The 12,027-nt window shown below is 43.0% G+C and overlaps 1 protein-coding gene and 1 pseudogene across 1 annotated transcript in view; both read left to right on the top strand.

The window, feature by feature from the left end:
• LOC132871269 (syntaxin-1A-like) overlaps window positions 1-12,027 on the top strand; it is a 422,244-nt gene that overhangs the window by 357,487 nt on the left and 52,730 nt on the right. The window lies entirely within an intron of this gene.
• Window positions 1,912-2,479, top strand: LOC132871957 (ras GTPase-activating protein-binding protein 1-like; annotated as a pseudogene).

Here is a 12,027-nt window from a genome sequence, read left to right as displayed (position 1 = left end):
CGATGATGAGGATGAACCATTGCTGTTTGTTCTCTGAAGGTCTGGGCCTTATCAGGACAGGTGATTGCATCATTGGGCTGTGAAATGTGCACCTTGTTATTGTAGTAAATGAGTAAATAAGGAAGGAGGATAAAGGGAAATAAAAATGTGGTGACTTTAATATTCACCCTGAATGATTTTTTTTTTTTTTTGCACAGATCCCTCTGGCATTCAAATGAAATTGAAGCCAGTTTGCATTTCTACAGAGTGCAAAATACTCCAGCGAACACACAATTTACGAGGACTCTAGGGTTATAACAAAGCAACTCAATTACAGACTGGAGCTCTTATCCCTAGAGCAACTTCATTTAAAATACCTTTGCAATGATGCATGGATTTAATGGATCTTAAAGTAATAAAGCTCCTTCATGCCAAGCCGAGCTGGATGCATTTGAATACATATTCAGACCATTTCTAGGAAGTAGGAATGTAATTGCATATGAATACATTATTCAGATTGGACAGGTAATGGCTTCTAAACAGATATGAATAGGGCACACTATTCCTTTCTATTTTCTATATATGATTTTTTAGTTAGATTTATTAGCTTTGCCATAGCAAGCTCTATATATGTACATACATTATGGCTGAGAAACCACTACAGCTTGCGCCAATTACAGTAGCCCCATTGTACCGAACCTGCATGTCTTTGAACTGTGGGGGAAACCGGAGCACCCGGATAAACCCACGCAGACACGGGGAGAGCATGCAAACTCTTGGCTGCGAGGTTCGAACGTGGAACCTTCTTGCTGTGAGGCGACAGTGCTAACCACTACACCACCATATATATATATATATATATATATATATATATATATATATATATATATATGGTGGTGTAGTGGTTAGCACTGACGCCTCACAGCAAGAAGGTTCCACGTTCTAAATGTATAGAGATAGATAGATAGAGTGCTTGGTAGAAAGATTCTCAGGGCATCTGATTGAGACTAGAGGTGTGCATCTAAACTGGCTTTGCACTAAAGACAACAAAAATGTCACATGAGCAGGACATTTTTATTTAAGCAGTCAGATAGGAAGGTTGTGGGACAAACAAAGACTATGTCACGACTCACGATCCGTAGTAAACGCCTGGTCTGGGTTGCAGTTTGTTGCAATTTCTAGTTGAGACCAATTATGAACTTGAGTGATTTAGCTGAGGTTGAGGAACTGTCAGAGACAGGAATTCATGAGAGCAAAACAGCTGGGTACTTTGCCCTTCGCTAATGCCCCACCCCTTTTTGGGTGAAAACAGCCCCTCTAATTTGATTGAAAGTAAATACAAATTTCAAGGTCTTTGCCTGATTACCAACGTAAAATAAGTCTTGCATTTTAGCTATTAGAAACCCAAACAATGTGGCCAGTGGATCTGATGGCTGATCAAGGATCTGCATCATTATATAGAAAAAAATACCTGAAACAGGGGTTGAATGGCCTTTCAGTCCCACAGTTTACTATTCTCATCCTCTTTCGTTGTCGTCATTCATATGAATCGACCAGGAGTCACAGTGGGAGGTTGAGGCAAGAGAGCCAGTTGACCGTGGGGCCATCAAGAATCTTTGGCCCCAGGATTCCATTGGGGAGTATGTTTGAGTAGGTGGCTCACAGTTTGGGGGGCACCACAGGAGCAGTTCTCAGAAGCTGCTGTGCCAGTGGTGTGGAGGAAGGCCTGAGTTTCCCCCCAGTTCATCCTCTCTACACATGGCCTAAAACCACAGATCTCTTCTTTTGCTCTTCGGGAAAGTTAAAAAAAAAAATCATCAACTGTTTTTTTTGTTATGATTTGACAGACAAAATGATTTCATTCAACTCACTCCAGATTTCTTCAAAATAATTATAACATCTTACTACTGTTCAAACCAGCTGACGAAATAAATGGTGATGGAGAAGCCAAGTGCTCAGCTTGTCAGGCGAGAGTTTGTCCAACAGTATTACACCCTTCTGAACCAGGCTCCTGACTACCTGCACAGGTTTTATGGCAAGAATTCTTCCTACGTGCATGGTGGCTTGGACAGCAATGGCAAACCTGTAGAGGCTGTCTATGGCCAGTCGGAAGTTCATAAAAAGGTGATGGCTATGAGTTTCCGTGATTGCCACACCAAAATCAGGCATGTTGATGCTCATACCACTCTGAACGAGGGGGTTGTGATGCAGATGATGGGAGAGCTGTCTAACATACAATCCATGAGGAAGTTCATGCAGACCTTTGTGTTGGGCCCCAGAGGGCACTGTTGCAAACAAGTTCTACGTACACAATGACATCTTCCGCTATCAGGATGAAGTCTGTGGGGACTCGGACTCTGAACCTCCTGAGGAGGAAATGGAGGAGAGGGTGAACTTGCCAGAGTTGTAGCAGGAAGAGGCAGCAGCATTCTATGAACAGTTCTATCACCTAGAAATTGCAACAAACTGCAAATCGCAACCCAGACCAGGCATTTACTAAGGATTGCTGCATGGTCTTTGTTTGTCCCACAACCTTCCTATCTGACTGCTCAAGTAAAAACATCCTGCTCATGTGACTTTTTTGTTGTCTTCAGTGCAAAGCCAGTCCAGATGCACACCTCTAGTCTCAATCAGATGCTCTGAGAACCTTTCTAGCAAGCTTTCTAAAATGCAGTATCTTTAAGCATGGTGCCACTAGTTTTTCCAATTTGGCACTAGCACTTTTACAATGCTTTTTTTCACTAAAAAGGGGTTGTAGTCATGCTGAAGACAGGGACATGTCGCATCCCTGCTCTTATAATTTATTTACACTGCCTGGGCAAAAAAAAAAAAGTCATCATATGGACTTAAATAAGCACTTATGAGCCTTTGATTAGATAATTACTGCAGTGATTGCTATGTTTCAGCTGGCAACAATTCTTTTAACCTTAACTGATGAGTAGCTTCTCATTTCTTCAGCAACCTTGTCACAAGATGTATCCCAATATGTGGTTGTGTAAAAGATGTTACTGTGTTTCGGAAAGGTCAAATTATTGGCCTGGATCAAGCAAAGAAAACAACCAAGGAAATTACTGAAATGACTGGAATTGGGTTAAGAACTGTCCAGTGCATTATATAAACCTGAAAGGATGGCACCGAATCGTCAACTTTGCAGAAGAAATGTGATCCTAGTGCCACCTACTTTACCACCTACTCTACTCAGATCTGGCTCGGATCTGGCTGATCCTCTCCCGCTTGGACTACTACAATTCTCTCCTTTCTGGCCTTCCAGCTTCTGCCATCAGACCCCTAGAGTTCATCCAGAATGCTGCAGCTCGCCTGGTCTACAACCTCCCTTGTTCTTCCCATGTCAGCCCTCTGCTTGCCGAACTGCACTGGCTACCTGTCGCAGCTCGCATCAAATTTAAGACATTGGTGCGAGCTTACCAGGCTCTCAAGGGGTTAGGGCCAGCATACCTCCAGAGTCTGTTCCACCCCTACATGCCAGCCACATCCCTATGTACACTCCGTTACTACTGGTCGCCTGGCCAGTCCTCCTCTCCAATCTTGCCCAGCCCGCTAAAGACTGCTGTCTGTTCTGGTTCCCCATTGGTGGAATGACCTTCCCATTGAGGTCAGAACTGTCGACTCCCTGACCACCTTCAAGTGCAGACTGAAGACTCACCTCTTCAGGTTGCACCTCTCCCCTGCTTCCTTACCCGTTCTGTAACTGTGTTTCAGTGTCAACCAACCCCGCCTGTGTATGGTAAGCTGTTTTGAGTTCTATTTAGTTGTAATTTATATGGTTGGTTTGTTTCCTTGGTTGTTTGAGTATTGGTACTTCAACAGCATATTACACTAGGTATTGCTGTCACTTGTTCAGTTGGCACTAGAACTTTCTTCAGCACTTCATGTACCTGACATTTGCACTCATTGTACGTTGCTCTGGATAAGAGTGTCTGCTAAATGCCATGTAATGTAATGTAAAGTAATGGCTGTGTGGTCAGAAAAAAAATCTTGATTGACTGTGATCAGAGATCACTTAATCGGTTGGTAAAGTCAAATTCTAAAAATCGCCAGTTGAACTCATGGCTATGTTTAATAGTAAGAGCATTTCCACATGCCCAGTGTGACGAGAACTCACAGGATTGTGACTAAACAGCTGTGTGTCCATAAGAAAACCACTTGTTAGTGAGGCTAATTGGAAGAAAAGGCTTGCTAGGGAGCATAAAGATTGAACTCTGGAGCAATGGAAAAAGGTCATGTGGTCTGATGAGCACAGATTGACCCTATTCCAGAGTGATGGGCATGTCAGTGTAAGAAGGGAAGTGTATGCATCGATGCACCCATCATGCGTAGAGGCCACTGTACAAGCCTCTGGAGGCAGTGTTATGATCTGGGGTTATTTCAGTTGGTGACATTGCATAAGGTTGTTGAAATAATGCCATGACAAATGCACACCATAATCAAAGCTAAAGGTGGCCTGACTAAATGTTAGAGTATGAGACTCTAAACCTCCAGTTTAGCCCACGCCCACTTTAGATTTAAATCCAATTACAGATACAGATCTGGATATTTGATAGGGATGTAGTCCATTACAGCATTAACAGGAAGTCATAGACATTGTTTATAGTTACAAAAACGGGTATTGCTGTGCCCATCATGATGACCAGTATGTTATAAATACACACAGTTAGCTGTTACACTATGTTTAACATTCCAAGATTGTCATGCAGTGAAACAATGTGAGGGAAAGTGTGAAAGAGAGTGCAAGTTGAACCTGCTGAAAGCTCATCATTCCATTTTAATGATATGGCTGAATTAGGGAACCAGTCAGGTTCTCCTGGTTGACATCTCTACAGTAACACACTGGTGTTCTCACACTCTTCCTTGACCCAAATGAATGGCAAGCCAGTAAATGGCGTGTGTATGTACACTCAGACAGATTAGCATCCAAAGCTTCAACTTTTGTGCTAATACTGCTATCAATACCATCACTCTTGTCATCTCCTAGATTGCTAATTGGCTAAGCTGAGTCTCTGCTGTAACCACATTGTATATTTGCACTCTGTTCTGGAACTTTGAGTCTCCATTACTTCAATGTTGGATTTTTTTCCCCCATTAATTTGATGTTGAACTTCTTTGGAAAGTGGTGACTGTGAAAAGATGCTTGCTTCATTGGAACTGCTCAAGCCATGTCCCCCAGTGATGTTAAAGCAGCAGAGAACTGCTAACTTCTCACAGGAATAATGAAACTACAGCACCAATTAACAAATTAGCACCAGAACACATGACGAAACACATCACAATTACTTCAATGTGGGTGCAATCGGTTAATTATTGAAATTAAGTGATCAATCTCGTTAAATCAGTCTCATTAAATCTCATCTCATTAAATTTGAAGGTTAATAATTAAAATGAATCAATCCCATTGAATCGTTTACTTTGACTCATTTGAATTGAATCATACCATAGAATCACTCATTTGAAGTGAATTGTTCAACGAATCATTTAGTGAATCATATAGTGAATCGTTCAATGAATCATTTAGTGAATTGTTCAATGAATCATTTAGTGAATCATACCATTAATCCTGGTGCTTAATAATAAATTACCAACAGCTAGATTATGGTATATTTCCAAATTATTACAATCACTTACCACATTACATAACTTTTATATGCACCCTTTTGAATTCGAGGGAGATTGGGGACTTCATATACTGTTCACACAAATAAACACAGTTTGTTTAATAAATGAATTTATTATAACAAAGATAAAAATAATAAATCAATATATACAAGCAGTGAGGTGTGTATATACATGTGTGGTGTGTGTGTATGGCCTAGCTTATTGCTAGCTAAAACAAAGGAATGTTATCTAAGTAGAACAAAGGATTAGCTCTGTTGCTAATGTGTGCTTGTGTGTGTGTGTGTGTGTGTGTGTGTGTGTGTGTGTGTGTGTGTGTGTGTGAAGGACTTGACCATGTGTTTAGCCTCGTGTAGCTAACTACATGTGGTGGAGGCCTAGATTAGCCTTGTGTTGCTAGTGTGTTTGTGAACGGCCCTATGGCCTAGCTAAAGTGTGTTTGTTAGGCCTGGTGAGGCCTACTGAGCACGAGGTAGCTAAAGACAAAGGGAAGCTATCTAAAGTGTATCAGGCCTGGTCAGGCCTGTTGATCACGTGTTTTCTCAGTAACAAAAAGATTCCACACTCATAACATTACCAAACTCACTGAAACCTTGATAAAGTCAAAATGTATGATAAGGAACTTAGTGTTAGTCAGAGAGAAAAGCATGCACAACCTATTAAACAATTGAGAGAACATAGAACCAAAATAAATCAACACGCTGCGTGTCTAACAGTGTAACAGATAAACCTGGGTTTAAATTCACACTATTTCAAATAAAAGCAAATTCCTAAGACTATCTTAATTATGCCCAAATGCCAAAATCTTACTTAATCCTGCCTTTAGCAAGATATGAAGAACTATTCGCCGGTGTAGTTTCGGGTCCAGCGGAGCACTTGGGTGGTTCTCGTGGAAAGCAGAGGATTCTTGGTCCGAACCTCAGCATTCGTGAGGAAAAGTCTCTGATCAGAATAAGATGCACAGCGCTTTTGAGTTAAAAAGGATTCAATCGCTTCTTAACTTTTAACTGCCTGGGCTGCAGTCGTGACGTCACTTCTAATACAAGTAAACCGGTTGTAACTCAGGTTGAGTTTAAAGATTGCGCGACTCTAGAGTTTACCTTTGCCAAGGGTAAGAAAGAAAATCGCGCTGAGTGATGGATCTTGCAAGAAAGAAGACGTCTTTTTGGTGAAGAGCATCTCTTTGGTGCGTCTAGCTCCCTTGAAAACCGGACGCGAGAGACAAAATGGCGGAGCTTCCGCCTGGACTTATACGCGCATGGCGGACTGACGTAGATGATCCCGCCCACGCGTGACGTAGGTCACGCGGAAGTTGCCTGGGAATTGTAGTTCTAACACAAGATGGCGGCATGATACCTACAGTCCCCCTTTTGGTCTCAGGGGTATGACGGAGTCATAGCACTGAGAGCACCGTATCGTATCATCGCCGTGTCCATAGTCCTTGAGATAGCCTTGCTCTGCACAGTCCATGGTGTCCTGTGAAGACTGTGTAAACTTGAGAGTTCCAGTAAGACAGTTGGAGACAGAGGCACTTGGGCATATAATCACTATGGGCATTTTGGGCATATAATCACTAACTAACTAGATCAAAACCACATAAAAAAAATTAAACATTGAACATGAAACATGTAGTGTTCAATTTCTTATGCATAAAAAAAACAAGAAAAGAGAAGAAATGAAGGAAGGAAAGAAGTATTAGTGTTTGGGTTGGCAAACCTAATCTTCTAGAAATCTTCTGTGTTTGGTAATAGCAGTGGGTGGTCTGGTCAGAGAGCGTGCGCTACTGCGGCTAAAGCTGTCAGGGACACAGACCATCTTATCTAGCTTGGCATGTATTATGTATGGGTTGCCTGGGCAGACCCAGTGGATGTCTTTAGTGAAGGTGCACATCTCTAAGTTTTGTGGATTCACAAAAAAAAATGAGGATAGCACTGCCAAGACTATATGCCAGGTGTATTTGCAATGAATACACACTAGTAATATTAGCAGATTTTAGTATTTTATCTACCATGTTATACTGAAGGGTTATTACTTCATTGGGTTGGTGAAGTCTGACCGGGAATGTTAGTGCACGCTTATGGTTGAGTGATGCGTACAAGCTAGGTGGACATGATGGGCCTAGCTGCCGTCCGCCCCCTTTTGGAGTGAGGACTGTTCAAAAGGTTTGGTTCGGTTAAATCGATATGAAAGCATTTGATTAGGCCTAGATGTCCTAATGTGATACGCGACGGGGAACGGTTTTCCCACGATCGAAAGGTCTCGACCAGGGTGGTAGGAACTTCTCTGAGATTCGGGCGTAGTAGGCTTTGTGTCCTTCTACTCTCGAATCGAGATTCTTTTGGGCACCTGTAAAGGTTGACTGTAGGTGGCGTCGTAGGTCGGCGACATGTTGATGTGCGGTGTATGCAATCGCGACGCTCATGGCCTCTGGTTTGTATAGGAGATGCGGGGGAAGAACCGACTCTCGCCCAGTCATCATCCCAAAGGGTGTGACTTCAAGGGAAGTTTCACGTCCCAAATTTTACCATGGTTTGTGATATACTTTCGCAGCATGCTCACAATGGTTTGAATGGCTCATTCAGCCTGACCAGAGAATTGAGAGTGGTACGCGATATGGAATTTCGCCTCGACGCCTAACATGTTCCACAGCGCAGCCATTACACCAGCAGTGAAATGGGTGTCTGAGTTGATGGCTAGAGGGAGATTTTTGCCACTAGGGGGAGTCGCAATGTCGGGTGTTTCGACATCGGACTCGGTGTACAAAGACATGAACTGAAGTTCATAGGAAATTTGATCTCGCGTGGCACTCGGTTGATCGGTGTTCTCACTAATCTCGTCGCAATGGTTTTGTGCATATTTTGTGGGATCCAACAACTGTGGGGTTTTGTTTTGTGTGAAGTTGACTAAGTTTATGTTGCAGGGCTTGGTTGGGATTGGGTCGCCTTGTGAGAGCCGTGTGTCTGAAAGATGGTGGTGAAGACTTTAGCGCACATGAGAGGTGTGTTTCGTGTGTTTGCCTTCGCCACCAGGGGGGGCCCTACATCCTGACCCTCGCCTGCTGTTTCAGAGGGATCTTCTTCCCCCTTTTACGAGATATACCCGTGGTTCCTGGCCTAGTCATGCCAGTGAATAGCTTTTTGCCATTTTTCTTGGGCTCTTTTGTTAACAGTTCTTTAATCTCAGCCAACTGGGCTTTTAAAGAGTCCAGCTCTGAGTGGAACTCACCAGGTTGGTCTGAGTCACTGTGTTGGTCGTCTCTACCCTTACGTTTAGAGCTACGGTCGGAACGCTTCTGCCGTTTCTGGTCAGAGCGGGGATGATGGTTTTGCTGCCAACCGTTTTGTTCCCTATGACCCTTTTCATGTGATGGGCAATTGCCATCGTCACTGTGGACTCGCCCTCGGTCCCTCCTGGCCTTACCTTGTCGATTTTTCCACTCACCCTTGTGATGGCTCGGCAAGGATCGAGCTGGATCGGAATTTTTCCAGGTGGGTCCCCCTTTTGGAGCTTCACCTCCTTCTAAGGTTAGTGGGGGCCCATTTGCATCCTGGAGGCTAAGGACTCTGGGTTCATCATCGTTTCTGTTTGCGGTTTTGACGATGGTCTCCCAGGTCATTTGGGCTAGTCGCCTAATTTCCCTCATCGAATAGCGACCTCGTCGACACGTCAGTGTGACATGGGTCCGCACGCTTGGGTGGAGGTTATGTAAGAAGAGAGATATGAAACCTCTATCTTCTTCCAACCCTGGTGCGTTACTACCTTGGAAATAGGCAGTACGTAGCCGTCTATAATATTCACGAGGCGCCTCAGACCGTTTTTGTTTGATTTGTAATGCACGCAATGTCGCGGAGGTTTCGTCCGTGTATGGCGCATATTCTTCCCTCATGTAATTGCGAAGTTTCGAATAACTATCGCGAATGTTTGGGGGTAGTGTCTCTAAAAAGGCACGAACGCTACTACTGGAGGTCTTCCAGATTAGTCTAAGTTTTTCACGTGTTGTGGCGTTCGGCAGGTCCATCAGGCATTAGTCAATTCCTCATAAATAATCATTTACGTTTGTTCTTTTATTATCGGGATCGAATCGCTCGATATCTTGGGCAAGTAGGTCAATTTGCTGTAGGCGGAGGGCTTGGTGCGCGTCCTTACGCGACTTCTTTTGCTCTCCTGAGTACTCACTGTCTGAGCTACTCTGGAATCGCTCCTGCTTCGCACGAGATGCGTGGTCTGATTCATCTGAAGATGGATCAGGGAAACTGAAGCGCACTGACCTAGGTGTGCTACGGGCCTGGGCTCGGGATGAGCGCAGGGCGGCTCCATCCTGGCTAGACGACGACGGAGTCGTGTAGCGAGTTGATGGAGTTTGGCGGGATGTCTGGTTCTTGACCAGATCATTTACGGTGTCCGGTTCGGACGCCTCTTCCCGCTCTGAGCTTTGGCGCATTGTTGGGGGTCTTTCATGCCCCTTGCGCTGCTCTTGGGGGGTCTGCTCCTGGGCAGCCCTCTTAGCAACCATTTCGGCTTTCTCTAGCCGTTCGGTGCAATCATCAAGGGAGGTCTTCAAGAACTCACACTCCCTATGTAAATCATTATTATCGGCTGTCAGCTCGGCGTTGCTGGTGGTCAGCCTTTCAACCTCTCCGCGAAGGCGTCTGATTTCTGAATCAGCATCTTGGAAGTATGATAGGAATAGCTTACCTAGTGCCGCTTGGACACTAAAAGTTGTTCTTTTTGGATCTCTCATATGTTTGTTTGAGTTATCTAAGTTGTTTTGGCATTCACCCTCACTCGTGTACTTAATGTTTGCCTTTTCGGAGGCAGAGCAGTGAATGACGTCTGCAATGACCTCAAGGAGAGACACGTCTTGAGCGTTGTCTTCCATGTTTGAGACACGAGGGGATGCCATTTTACTTAGGCTGGATACTAGATAATTAATCACTGAGTTAATTATCAATTTAATCATTATTAATTAACTATGTAATTAATTAATAAGGTTTATTTGGAAATGCTCTCTTATCCTAAGTTAAATAGGTTATGAGTATTTGTGATATGGTTATCACACTACTGTTAACCGTTTTAACACACCTGGGGATATACCTTAGCAGTTGCTGAATCAACTGATAGTTTATTTGTTGTTGAACAATATTCCAGAAGTCAAGAAACCAATCTTCATCACACGGGGCACCAATTTAACTGTGGGTGCAATCGGTTAATTATTGAAATTAAGTGATCAATCTCGTTAAATCAGTCTCATTAAATTTGAAGGTTAATAATTAAAACGAATCAATCCCATTGAATCGTTTACTTTGACTCATTTGAATTGAATCATACCATAGAATCACTCATTTGAAGTGAATCGTTCAACAAATCATTTAGTGAATCGTTCAATGAATCATTTAGTGAATCGTTCAATGAATCATTTAGTGAATCATACCATTAATCCTGGTGCTTAATAATAAATTACCAACAGCTAGATTATGGTATATTTCCAAATTATTACAATCACTTACCACATTACATAACTTTTATATGCACCCTTTTGAATTTGAGGGAGATTGGGGACTTCATATATTGTTCACACAAATAAACACAGTTTGTTTAATAAATGAATTTATTATAACAAAGATAAAAATAATAAATCAATATATACAAGCAGTGAGGTGTGTATATACATGTGTGGTGTGTGTGTATGGCCTAGCTTGTTGCTAGCTAAAACAAAGGAATGTTATCTAAGTAGAACAAAGGATTAGCTCTGTTGCTAATGTGTGCTTGTGTGTGTGTGTGTGAAGGACTTGACCATGTGTTTAGCCTCGTGTAGCTAACTACATGTGGTGGAGGCCTAGATTAGCCTTGTGTTGCTAGTGTGTTTGTGAACGGCCCTATGGCCTAGCTAAAGTGTGTTTGTTAGGCCTGGTGAGGCCTACTGAGCACGAGGTAGCTAAAGACAAAGGGAAGCTATCTAAAGTGTATCAGGCCTGGTCAGGCCTGTTGAGCACGTGTTTTCTCAGTAACAAAAAGATTCCACACTCATAACATTACCAAACTCACTGAAACCTTGATAAAGTCAAAATGTATGATAAGGAACTTAGTGTTAGTCAGAGAGAAAAGCATGCACAACCTATTAAACAATTGAGAGAACATAGAACCAAAATAAATCAACACGCTGCGTGTCTAACAGTGTAACAGATAAACCTGGGTTTAAATTCACACTATTTCAAATAAAAGCAAATTCCTAAGACTATCTTAATTATGCCCAAATGCCAAAATCTTACTTAATCCTGCCTTTAGCAAGATATGAAGAACTATTCGCCGGTGTTGTTTCGGGCCTCGCCGTGGGAGCACGTGAGCCGCTCGTGATGGAGGCGTAGAAAACTTTCGGGTCCAGCAGAGCACTTGGGTGGTTCCCGTGGAAAGCAGAGGATT

This window comes from Neoarius graeffei, chromosome 23 (genome assembly GCF_027579695.1).
Source record: "Neoarius graeffei isolate fNeoGra1 chromosome 23, fNeoGra1.pri, whole genome shotgun sequence".
NCBI classification, from domain to species: domain Eukaryota; kingdom Metazoa; phylum Chordata; class Actinopteri; order Siluriformes; family Ariidae; genus Neoarius; species Neoarius graeffei.
The sequence above is the reverse complement of the archived record's forward strand: the minus strand, read 5'-3'. Positions and strand labels throughout refer to the sequence as shown.